This window comes from Quercus suber, unplaced genomic scaffold (genome assembly GCF_002906115.3).
Source record: "Quercus suber isolate HL8 unplaced genomic scaffold, Cork oak 2.0 scaffold_127, whole genome shotgun sequence".
Taxonomy (NCBI): domain Eukaryota; kingdom Viridiplantae; phylum Streptophyta; class Magnoliopsida; order Fagales; family Fagaceae; genus Quercus; species Quercus suber.
In genome coordinates this window covers 1,031,367-1,041,234 of record NW_027069590.1, presented here as the reverse complement: position 1 = coordinate 1,041,234, position 9,868 = coordinate 1,031,367, and the positions used below count along the sequence as shown (strand labels likewise).

The 9,868-nt window shown below is 34.3% G+C and overlaps 1 long non-coding RNA gene across 1 annotated transcript; it reads left to right on the top strand.

The window, feature by feature from the left end:
• Nucleotides 1-4,001: 4,001 nt before the first annotated feature.
• On the top strand, nt 4,002-5,647 carry LOC136068636 (uncharacterized). Its single transcript, XR_010629984.1, has 3 exons — nt 4,002-4,071; nt 4,247-4,307; nt 5,395-5,647. It is a non-coding gene; the product is annotated as an uncharacterized LOC136068636 (long non-coding RNA).
• Nucleotides 5,648-9,868: the final 4,221 nt, after the last annotated feature.

Sequence of the window (9,868 nt, the reverse complement as noted above, 5' to 3'; positions counted from 1 at the left end):
ACTAAACTTTGACCATGTCTTTCTCTAAATCCAACCATTTGATTGTGACCATAATATACTAGAATTGTTCTTTCATTCCACTCTTCGAATCCAACGGTTAGAATTCAAATATAAGGATGGCGCGTGATGGACATATGTTATGTACCTTTATGGCTATGTTTACTTAATTTGACCATCCAATTGTTCTCAAATTTCACAAACACCAATATGTCACCATACTTTTCAATCCCATTGATTATGATTCGAATATGAATTTCACAAAGTCTAGTGGTCTCGGGACCATCTATTAGGTTTTATCGGATTTGACCAACTTTAACTAAACTTTGACCGCGCATTTCGCGAAATCTGACAATTTGATTGTGACTATAATTTACTAGAATTATCCTTTCGTTACACTCTTCGAAACCAATCGTTAGAATTCGAATATAAGGATGGCATGTGATGGGCATATGTTATGTATCTTTATGGCTATGTTTACTCAATCTGATCATCCAATTGTTCTCAAATTTCACCAACACCATTATGTCACCATACTTTTCAATCCCAATGATCAAGATTCGAATATGAATTTCACAAAGTCTAGTTGTCTCTGGACCATCTATTAAGTTTGACCGGATTTAACCAACTTTAGCTAAATTTTGACCACGTCTTTTTGTATATCCAACCATTTGATTGTAACCAAAATTTACTAGAATTAACCTTTCATTACACTTTTTGAGTCTAACGGTTAGATTTCAAATCTAAGGATTGCGCGTGATGGACGTGTGTTGTGTACCTTTATGACAATGTTCTCTTAATCTGACCATCCAATTGTTCTCAATTTTCACAAACATTTTTACAACAAATTCTAAGTAGTAAGTTGTTACTGATTATTATTGTTGGGGCAAAAAAGTAATGTTAGTGTCAGGTTCCAATTTGAACCAATAACAACTAGTCACCTATGATTTGTTGTGAAAATGTTGTAAATGTAACACTTCTCATAAAAAAAGTGTGTGTGTGTGTGTGTGTGTTTTTTTTTTTTTTTTGAAAACTTGAAATACATCCCAAGTTTAGAATAAATTAATTTAGTTTCTATATGTAGCACTTCTCATTATAAAAATGTGTGTGTTTTTATTGTCTTTGGAAACTTGAAATACATACTAGAGTTAGAATAATTTAATTTAGTTTCCATATAAATCAAACATGCCACACAATAGTGTAGTGCTAAGTTCCTAGGTGCATTAACTTTGCTCATGTGTTCGAATCCCCCTTATTGCTCATTGATAAGATTTTTTTGTCAGCTTCTCTCTCTTGTTTTTAGATGTATTTTGGTGTACCGTATTTGATGTTTTTTTTTTTAAAAGAGTCACAAATTATTTAAAAAATTATTACTAGTTTTGATTTGAATCCACCACAAAAAATTAATTTTTTACTCACCAATATTTGCTACCAATAATCTATTACTTTTTTTTTTTTTTTGAGAAAGCCAATAATCTATTACTTAAAATTTATTGTGAAAATATTGTGGTGGCATTTCTCAATTGTGATTTCTTATTATTTATATTATTTTTCCTTTCTTTCATCCATACCTTTTTTTTTTCTTATTTTTTCTCCTCCACACATGTATACCGGTGTATCGTTTTAGAATTACCACTATTTTTAAACAAAAAAAAATATAATTATAATATTAATGAATCTAATAGTATATATATTATTTGAATGTTTATAAATTTAATTTTTGGTAAAAATCCATATAATATGTTATGCATTTATATAAATGATAATAGTAACTAGTTAGTTTATATTCAGCAAAAAAGTAACTAGTTAGTATATATCTAACCCAATGAGATTATAAGTTATATATATAATTAAAAAAAGAAGTGAAAGAAAAGATCATTAGACAAGACAAGACAACATTAAAAAAGAAATGGTAAATGATACATTGATGGACACATTGGGAGTAAAAAATGATTAAAACATTAGAAATTTGTGGATGGAAATCCAAAAACTCTTTCTCTAGTTGTTTCTCCTCCCCCACAAGTTTTGGGACTCTTCCACTTCTCTCTTTATAATTTATCCATTTAGACATTCAATATTATTTTGGAATTATGCTAAGACCACATAAATGGGCATAATTTTGTACCACAACTTACTATATGACGAATTATGATTGGCAAAAGTGTGTCAGTGGGTCATGTGAAATCACACTTTTACTAATCACGCTTTTACTTATTTTCATCGAGTTTAATTCATTATCCATGGCCGTTTCAGTTTAGCCAAAGAAATGAAATATTTAAATATCGGTCAATACCGGTGTACCATTTCAAAATTACAACCATAGTTGTCAAAACGTGAATCATATCGTGAATCGATTTTTAATTTTTTCGTATCGTATATCGTATCGTATCGTGTATCATAAGATACACAAACACTTAATAAAATTTATAAAAAATTATAAACATACATATATAAAGGGTATTTTCATTATGAATTTTGAATATATTCAACTAATGACTAATTTATTCATTACTTATGTAATAATATTTAACAGGCTAACTAAATAAATCAAACTAACATGTGTTCATAACATACACATTCAAATTACTTAAATTCAAAAGTGATAATATATTACAAATAACCCAAAAATAACAATTTATTTTCATCATATTCATCAAATTGCCTAATCAACCCCATCTAAGTCAATGATATTATCATATTTATAATTTTGCAAATTTATTTCTTCATCGTTATTCGTCATTAACCTTTACTAGATCTTCCTGTTCTTTTTATTTTAATAATTTTTTTACAATTTTCTTTTTGGCATTCTAGTTTCTTGGAGTTATAACAATAACAATAAAAATAAAAATAAATTTTAAAATATTAATGTGAAAGGTAAGTGTGTATTGTCTAATTGTAGGAGAGAGGGAACAAAAACTTATAAATATATTATTTTGGTAGGCTAAATTAATTAAACTAATAATTTTTTGCTAAAAAAAAGTCTAACTAATTTTTAGATTCAAATAAAAGTATAAATTTTAACAAAAATCTCATTTTAAAGCATTTGTCTATGTATCATACGATACGTATGATTTTACGATACGATACGATTCATACGATACGCACACTATATCGTACGATTCATGAGTACTTACGATACGCTAATACAATACGAAAATTTTTCCATACGATACGATACGTATCGTACTATACTTATCGCGTATCATACGAAACTGACAACTATGATTACAGCTATTTAAAAAAAAATTATATATTCATGAATTTGAAAGTGTATATATATATATATATATGCTTTCATATTTATAGATTTAATTATTTGATAGAAGCCGTATAGTTTATTATGGATCTTTACAAATACATGTTACAACACTTACAAGTTTATAAGTTAAAAAAATAAAAAAATAAAGTCAAGGATCTGTAACTTTTGTTAAAAAGTTAAACAAAACCACAAAATATCAATTAAAATAAGTAATTGAGATAGTTAGTAGGGACGTGGGGATTTGCCTTGGTTAGCAAAATGGTATTAAATATTTTTAAAAAAAACTAATTAGTCAAAGATGGTGATAAAACCCAAAAGATGACAGCCTACTTTTACTACTTTTTCACTTCTCTTAACCTAGCTTTTTAAGTTTTCCACTCAGACACGTTAACAGCTTCTCAATTTTTACTTAGAGCAATGTTAGGGGATACAAAAAATTTCACAATTTTTGTCACAATTTGTCATGTGATGAGTTATGAGTGGTAGAGGTATAAACCCACTATTTAACCTTCACCATTTACAGCTTCTCATGTGACAAGTTGTGACAATAATTTTAAAATTTTTTGTGCCCCTAACATTTTCCTAACATTTTCCTTTCACTTATTCAGCTCTTCTTCCGGTTTTTACTTATTAGGCGCGAATTGAAATTTTTTAAAGTACCCAAATTAAAAAAAAAAAAAAAAAATGCAAACAGACCCCTCCCTTTTTTTTTTTTGGAACCTGTAAACAAACCCAAATACCCAGTTTTTTTTTTTTTTTTTTTTTTTTTTCACGTTCTTTCTCCCCTCTCCTCACACCTCAACCTCCACAAATCAGTAAGCTCTCTCTCTCTCCCATTGTCATTCTTTGTTTCTTCTCCATTCCCTAATTCTATTTTCTCTCTTTCTTGTGTAGTTCTAGGATTCCTAATTTCATAATGAAAATTGTGATTGATTTTTTTTTTTTTTTCAATTCTGAATGTTCATCTATAACGAAAGCTTTTCTTTTCAGTTCTGAAAGTTTAATTGGATCTATACTTTTGTTGTTCCCTCTTTGCTGCTCTCTCTCAAAGGTAATTTTAGAGATTTTGATTTTTTTTTTTTAATTTTTAATTTTCAATGATCTATACTTTCATGTTAAGAAAGCATGAACTAACCCAGTGATTAAAAGTTTTTTTTTTTCCTAATTTTAATTTTGATATTGTGAGTTTTTGGGTTTGAAGCCATGAGCACAGTAGGCTATTCGTTCACTCTATCATTTGGATTTGAAAGAATATGGGCACCATAGTTTTAGTTTTGATATTGGGTGTCCTTATAATATAATATAATATAATATTCTATAATATTATTATTATTACGGAACATGGTGAGGAAGATGACTTCTATTGCTTATTTTATTAGATATGAATTTAGCAAAATAATGGGAAGTGTTGTGTTCTTACAGAATCTTTGCTTCTTTAAAATAAAAGTGAGTGAAATTTTTTTTTCATGTCATTTAGTAGCTAGCTACAAGGCACTGCAATAGTAGGACTAATGGACTGTAAGTAACAAATCATATGAAGAATCTCCAATAATGGTAAATTTTGACTTTTAAACATTCAACTTAGGGGTAGAGAAGCTCTAATAGTGAAAATGGCTTTGTGAGTAAGCTTGTATACATAATTGATATATTGTGAATCTATTCTATTTCTCCATAAGCTAATTGAAGCTATCCAAGTTGCAAAACTTCCACCACAAAAAAAAGTTCAAGGTGCTTGGTCTGGATAACTATGTTTCTTGCATTTGGTGGGAATATGTTTTGTCACCGTAGTCCACTTTTGTTGTAGTTAGTATAATCTTTTATGTAGTTATATTTATCATTGTATAGACTTTGAATAAATTACTTTATCAAAATGTTACTGACCATACTATCATATTTTACCTAATATCTTTTGATATGTTCTTTGTTATGATTGTTAATTTGGACTTATTTCTTTTGGAGAATGAGTCTTGATGCAGATTAAGTTTCGTTAAATACATAAAGCTTTCATATCTTTTCATCTATGCTATTTTTGAAAAATATAAATGTTGAAATTTTACTTGAATGTTAAAAGCATTTAGTAAGTATTTTTGTCATCTATTTTAGTTGACATTTACATTGGTTTATGCTCATTATTTCAGGTTAAAATGTCACGTGCCTTGGGTTACAATCTTACATATGATGTCGAGGGGAGATACATTTCATTGCAACAAGTTTTAGCTTGGCATCATATCTTCATGAGAAATATGTTATTATTTGATTAGTATTTGAGAGAATAGATTGGAACTTAAATTATGTACATGATATTGAACTTGGGTATGTTTTCCCTTATTAGTAGTTATTGATTGAGCAGTTGTTATGCTTATATGAAAATTTGTGATTGAAAATTTGTGATGCGTTGTGATTTATTATTTTCCATCAGGTACCCATGTAAAATTCAAAATGTAAATTTTATAGAAAAATTTAAAAAAAAAATGTAAAAAGTTATTAGTGACAACACTGTCGTTGCTAATATTTTATCATATCATCAATGACGACAAACAATATTATCGCTAATATGCAAATCTTAGTGATGACATATTTGTGGTCACTAATATATTATTATCTATGACGACAACAAGCATCGTCGCTAGTAATGACATATTAGCGACAACAAAAATGTTGTCGTTAATAATAATCTAATAGCAATGACAAAAAAAATTCATCACTACTAATGAGCTAGTAGCGACGACATTTCGTCTTGGGTTCTTGAGTTATTTATGACGACAATTGTCACTATTAGCGACGATTTTGTCGTCGTTAATAATATTGTATTTGCGATGACATTAATATCGTCACTAAAAAACTTTTTTGTTACCATTTTCGTTTAATGAAAGTTAACGACGAAATTTTTTGTCGCCAATATAATTAGCGACGATATTTAAAGCATTAGCGACAACTATATGCCGTCGCTAAAGACCAAATTTCTTGTAGTGACGTATCATAAATTGCCATCAAACCATATTAGATATAACTAAGTTTAAATGAAATAATATTGATCTTTGGGGGTTTAGAAGAAGGGTCATGGGTGGTTGATTTGAAGGGCAAGTTGATGAAATCATTGGGTTCAGAGGACAACCACCCAACCATACACAATCTGAACCCTCTAATTTAAATGCAATAATAAAGAAAACATAAAGCGCACTTTGAAATATGGAAATTATAACCATGTTTTGCAACTTATTGTAAATTTGTAACCAACTAATTATTTATGCCTTCAAGCATAAAGCAAATATACAAGTAATAGTACAATAAAGAAGAAATATTTTATTTTCTAAATAAATAAAGTAGAAATATTTTACATCCTTCGTAAAATGACTACATCTGGCAATGCAAAATCACAAACTAATGCCATCGTTGCATGGCCATCGCTCAGTAATGCCCCTTGACTCTTGAGAGAGACTATAGTGGCAATCCTGATGATAAGGGGAATTTTTAATTGAAAAAATAAAAGTTGATCTCCAAAGACCCGTCAGCTCTATTATGCAAGCTGAAGATAGTAAGCTGAAGGTAGTAAGCTGAAGGGTAAGCTAAAAGTAGTAAGCTGAAGATAGTAAGCTGAAGGTAGTAAGCTGAAGGTAGTAAGCTGAAGGGTTGAAGGTAGTAAGCTGAAGATAGTAAGCTCCTTTCCTTATAGGACTCTAATATTGAACGTGGAAAGCAAGTCATCTTTTTATCATTCATGCGTGGTGATCAAGTCAAGAATACATTGGAGTCGTTAGCTTTAGAGCCGTCAGCTTTGCCTACTCCCTCATTAGGGTCATCAGCTTCGCCTACTGCCTCGTCAGGTTCGTCAGCTTTGCCTACGACCTCGTTAAGGTCGTCAGCTTTAGGGTCGTCAGCTTTGCCTACGACCTCGTTAGGGTCGTCAGCTTTGCCTACGACCTCGTTAGGGTCGTCAGCTTCGCCTACTGCCTCGTCAGGGTCGCCAGCTTTGCCTACGACCTCGTTAAGGTCGTCAGCTTTAGGGTCGTCAGCTTTGCCTACGACCTCGTTAAGGTCGTCAGCTTTAGGGTCGTCAGCTTTGCCTACGACCTCGTTAGGGTCGTCAGCTTTAGGGTCGTCAGTTTTGCCTACGACCTCGTTAGGGTCGTCAGCTTTAGGTCGTCAGCTTTGCCTACGACCTCATTAGGGTCGTCAGCTTTAGGGTCGTCAGCTTTGCCTACGACCTCGTTAGGGTCGTCAGCTTTAAGGTCGTCAGCTTTAAGGTCGTCAGCTTTGCCTACGACCTCGTTAGGGTCGTCAGCTTTAGGGTCGTCAGCTTACTGCCTTCAGCTTGCCCTTCAGCTTACTACCTTCAGCTTACTATCTTCAGCTTACTACCTTCAACCCTTCAGCTTACTACCTTCAGCTTACTACCTTCAGCTTACTATCTTCAGCTTACTACCTTCAACCCTTCAGCTTACTACCTTCAGCTTACTACTTCAGCTTACTATTCTTACCAGCTTACTACCTTCAGCTTACTACCTTCAGCTTGCATAATAGAGCTGACGGGTCTTTGGAGATCAACTTTTATTTTTTCAATTAAAAATTCCCTTATCAGTTGCCCCCCACTCCATAACCTCGTCAGCTTTAGTTGCCGGGTTATGGAGTTAACATCGTCAGAAAGGTCACTTATGTGTGACGCCTCGAGCAGCCTTTATTAAATGCTTGAGCATGTGCCGCGAATTGATCGGTTCTGTTTTCGGATGAGCCTCTATAGTCAACACCCGTGGGCGACACTATTTTTGAGGAAGGTGACGATCTTATGAAGTTCGTGGCAGACCTAAAAGATGATAGCGTCGTCCTTTCCCAGCTTGTTATGGATTTGTTCACGAATCCATCCATTTGTGGATAATGGCATTAGCTTGCTTTTACTTGATGGACTCGTCCACTTGTGGGACAAGTCATACATTTAACCACTTTGTGGATAAGTTCATTCATTTTTGAGGGGTCGTCCGCTTTGTGGACTTAGGCTCATCTACTTCGTAGACTTGGTAATATGCCTGTCCATTTTGTGAACTTAGGCTGATTTGCTTTGTAGACTTTGGTCAAGTTTATGGATTCATATTAAACTCGTCTACTTTGTAGACTTGGCAATAAGCCCGTCCACTTTGTGGACTTACGCTCGTCTACTTTGTAGACTTGGTAATAAATTTGTCCACTTTGTGGACTTAGCAATAGACTCAATGATAAACTCGTCCACTTTGTGGACTTAATAATTTTTCATTCTCTCAGTTTGAGGTGTCCACTTTGGACTCATCAATGTCATCCACCTTGTGGATTTAATAGGGTCGTCCACTTTGTGGACTTATTGAGGTGACTAAGTGTTGGTACCTCATCACCATTTTAGGTCGTCCACTTGTAGTCGACTTAGTATGGTGATCATCTACCCATAGACGACTTCGGTCATACGTCTACCCGTAGGTGACTTAACGTAATGACTATTCACCCGTAGGCAACTTTGACCACGTGTCTACCCGTAGGTTGCTTAGCGTAGCGACCGTCTACCCATAGGTGACTTAGCATAGTGACCGTCTACCCGTAGGTGACTTAGCGTAGTGACTGTCCACCCGTAGGCGACTTTGGCCATGCGTCTACCCGTAGGTGACTTAGCATAGTGACCGTCTACCCGTAGGTGACTTAGCGTAGTGACCGTCCACCCGTAGGCGACTTTTTGGCCATGTGTCTACCCGTAGGTGACTTAACATAGTGACCGTCCACCCGTAGGCAACTTTGGCCATGTCTAAATAAACTCCTCTTATTATAATAAACCATGCATTCATAGAAAAAGTAGTTCTTAAAACGAAAACCTGCCCTTTGGGCTTTGTAGCAAAAACTAAAGTAAATAGAAAAACTAAGTATAACTAAAATTCACTAAGGTAAACTAGAAATAAAGGGGTGCCGCTCTTCATGCCATCCTTTTTACTGGTAGTACTTCCGTAGGTGCTTGGTGTTCCATGGGTGGTGTAGCTTCTGTCCGTCCAGCATCTCCAGTTCTCGCCATCTTCCGCCCTCTGTCCTGTCGCGTATCCTCCTGTCTTTCTCTCTTCTCTCGAGTCAGAAGCGCGTCTTCAGCATTCATGTACTTGGTGGCCCTGTAGAGTACTTCCGACATGGTCTTGGGGTCATTTTTGTATAGTGAGAACAAAAACTTACCCTTTCGCAACCCATTTGTGAGGCTGCTACAAGTATTTTGTCGTCGGCTTCGTCGATCGATAGCGCTTCCTTATTGAAGCGTGTTATGTAGGATCTCAGAGTCTCGTCCTCTCGTTGCTTGATACTCATCAAGCATGCCGTGGACTTCTTATACCTGTGTCCCCCAATAAAGTGTGTAGTGAACTGAGCGCTTAGCTCCTTGAAAGTGCTGATGGAGTTCGGCGTCAATCGGCTGAACCATACCCTTGCGGGGCCCTTCAGCGTTGTAGGGAAGGCCCTACACATGATTTCGTCCGCTACCCCTTGAAGGTGCATCAAGGTCTTGAAGGTCTCTAGGTGATCCAGAGGGTCCTTCACTCCGTCGTAACTGTCTATATGCGGCATGCGAAATTTATGTGGTAGGGGGAAGGAATTGACAGCTGCAGTGAACAGCGAGTC